Below are 3595 nucleotides of genomic sequence, written 5' to 3' on the forward strand. Positions count from 1 at the left end.
TAACATGCACGCAGCGGAACACAAATAAATATCCTCAAGTAAATACCAGAGTTCTATATAGTAACCCAAAAACAAATACTACAACATCTAGATATCTATACATATCAATATCTCACAATACCCCAAAAAAAGAAATGACCACAATGATAGTCCCTGCCTAGGCCTTCAAACCCGGTCTCCAGAAGAACTTGAAAAATTGTTAATCCACTAAGGTGAGACACTTCTTAGTAAAGGTGGAATAAATTATAACAGTGTGTGACAATTGAGTTTTAATATTTATATCTCAAAATAAACTGCTTCTCATATAACATCAATAACAACTGAGAAAACATATCACTGATAACATCACTAACATATGATATCATACACACATCCAAAATGCACAAGTACATAATTTTTATGCAAGCGAAAGTTCCTAAGGATAGGGAAGGTTACCCGCCCATACAAGTAGCTTCCCTCTGCTCTGGTACTAAAAACTACCTACCAAAGCAGTCACCTTACTCAGTAAGCCCTTAGGTGAAGTATTACCTTGCTGTCAGTACACACATCTTTATTATTTTAAATGCGAAGGTTTCCGAGGATCGAGATGTCTACCCGCCCATACAAGTACCATCCCTTTGCACTGATACCAAGAAACTACCTAATAGAGCACTCGCCTTTCTCAGCAAGCCCCCGGTGGTATGTTTACCTCGCCGCATGCACACACATCCATTCACAATATGCTATACCATTATTTTTATACTATAATTAAATTCACATGCCACAACACATCCACACAGGAATCATGCATCTCATACTTCATCTTCCAATGTCCTCAGTATGTGGCCCACATAGAGCAACTGCGTACATGTTAGTACGTGGCCCACACAGGCACCTACGTACTTCTTATCTACACGTGACCCACACAGGTACCACTACCGACACAGGGTACATAACATGGCCCACACAGACGCCATTATCCACATAGGATATAACGTGGCCCACACAGGTACCACTACCCACACAGGGTATATAACATGGCCCACACAGGCGCCATTATCCACACAGGATATAATGTGGCCCACACAGGCACCACTACCTACACAGGGTATATAACATGGCTCACACAGGCGCCATTATTCACCAGTATCCAATCCCCATGACCTACCCGTCTTATATCAGTAGAACAAGCTCCTCGACCTGCCAATGTCCTACCCCATATAAATGACAATATGACAAACTCCTCAACCTGCCAACGTCATATCATGATTTATATCTAGGCAATTAAACAACCTCTTCATGCCAACGTTATATTGAGATGCGTACGAATAACCACACCAGTTAGTTCACACAGGCGCATCAATGCATTTCCACACAGGAATCCAACAGATCAATACATTTCCCATATAGTATCCCAACAGATCAATACATTTCCACACAGGAGTCAAACATAACAATTCATTCATCATGTCATAATCATTCCAAACACCCCTTATGTAAGCCCAAATACCACAGAAATTCATATTTAATTTATTAGAAAGTAATTGTTCTCATGTCACACTGTTTTAATATCATAAGCAATTATCCCCAAATATAACCTTAAACCAAAATCATCATTTTTTCAATAATCAGGCTATTCCGAAAATCATATAGATAAATAATAAATCTCATATGCTCGTAAATAACCAGTTTACTTCAAAAAAATACTGATATAATTTTATTCCCCCTTACTTGATTCCTTGAATTACGCCTGCAGGGCTCCCAAACTTATACCTGCGATGCTCACTCGAATCTTGATTCAATCAAATCAACCCCAATAAAATATTATTTTAACCTTTCCTAATATATAATAATTAAATAATATTTAATTAATAAATAACTCATTTATCCTAATTTTGGACTATTTCTACAATAACCCCACGAGAATTTCACTCCTCTAGACTTGTAGAGAATCATCCCTAAATTCTCGTGGTGGTGTCTGATCGCCCATTTGACTTAAAATTTAGGAAAAATTGAGATAAAAATGAGAATTTAGCTTACCCCAGGAGATATGCCCACGCTACTCCTACGACAAATCCACTTCGATAGATATGTCGGTGGCGAAGAATAGAGTTCGGTGGTATTCTCAGATTTCCAATTGGGCGAGAATCCGCCGTGAAATCGTAAAAAGAAGATGAGTGGAGAGCGTGAGAGAATATATTTATTTTTTTTTCCTCTCTCTTTCTTTCCTTTCTTATTCAGCGCGTGAAATTTTGGCTTTTTTTTCTTCTTTCCCTCTGTTTTGTTCCAGCAGAAAACTTAAACACTAAGTTTTTTTTTTCTTTCCTTTATCCTTTCTTTAACCTTTTCATATACTTATATATATATATATATATATATATATATATATATATATGTACTTATATATACTTATATATATTACTTACACACACACACATATATATATATATAATTAAATATACATATATATATATATATATATATCCACAATCTTCAAATTTCTTAATTTAATTAATTTTCTTAACAAAAATTAATTAATAATAATAATATTTTTTTTAATTAATAATTTTTATTTTTTATTTTTTATTTTTTTGGGTCGTTACATATCTCCCCACTGCCTCTACTGTTTTTCAGAATATGACTGTACTAAAGACTCGGTTTCCTGGTAAATCACTATATCCTCTGTGAATGACTCTGATCTTTTCCAAAACCTTGGTAAAGTGAATGTGATGCCTATATGGATGCAATATGTTAGTAATACTACGATGCGATTCAAAGTAGATATGTACAGACATAAGACCACTTGGAGAAGGACGAAGCTTCTGTCACAAACCCAGGGTAGATGTATACAGGGTACAAAGTGTCAATCTAAGGCGTATGACTGAGCAAGTGGGAAGGGAGCATCAGGCAAGAAAATTTGACAAATGGATGGAGAGGATATTCGATAAGGATGAAGAACTAGTAAAGTCTTTTTTCGAGCAGATCCCTCATCATATATGGACTCAGTGCCATGACAGTGGAAGAAGGTATGAGAACATGACCGCTAACCTTGTGGAATGTTTCAACGCCATCTTGAAAGGAGCTCATAGCCTCCCAATAACGGCCCTTGTGAAACTAACATTTTATTGCATTGCAAATTATTTCAATAGCCAACGGGAGGCTTCTCGTAAAGCAATCGTTGGAGGAAATACATTTACTCCACACATCCTGCTAGCGATGAATAGAGAGAAGCTAAAGGCGATCGGACATCGAGTCAAAATGTTCAACCGGTTGAGGGGTACCTTTAGCATCACAACCGCGCAAACGGGGCCTCAAGAAGGAAACAATGTCCAAACTTTGAGCATAAATGGACACGAATGCTTATGTGGGAAGTGGTAAGCTTTACATTTTGCCAACTCCCACCTTCTCATTGCATGTGTAGAGATACGATTGAATGTCGTCCAGTATGTTGAGTCATGCTGGAGCAATGTCGAGTACTATGCAATATACGCCACCGATTTTAATTTGATTAGGCACGAGGCGTATTGACCAGCATCTTCGTTGCTAACTTTACATGCAAATCCTACGTATGCTCGACATAAAGGTCGACCCAGGAGCTCTCGTCTACAAAATGAGA

This window comes from Malania oleifera, chromosome 6 (genome assembly GCF_029873635.1).
Source record: "Malania oleifera isolate guangnan ecotype guangnan chromosome 6, ASM2987363v1, whole genome shotgun sequence".
In the NCBI taxonomy this organism is placed as follows: domain Eukaryota; kingdom Viridiplantae; phylum Streptophyta; class Magnoliopsida; order Santalales; family Ximeniaceae; genus Malania; species Malania oleifera.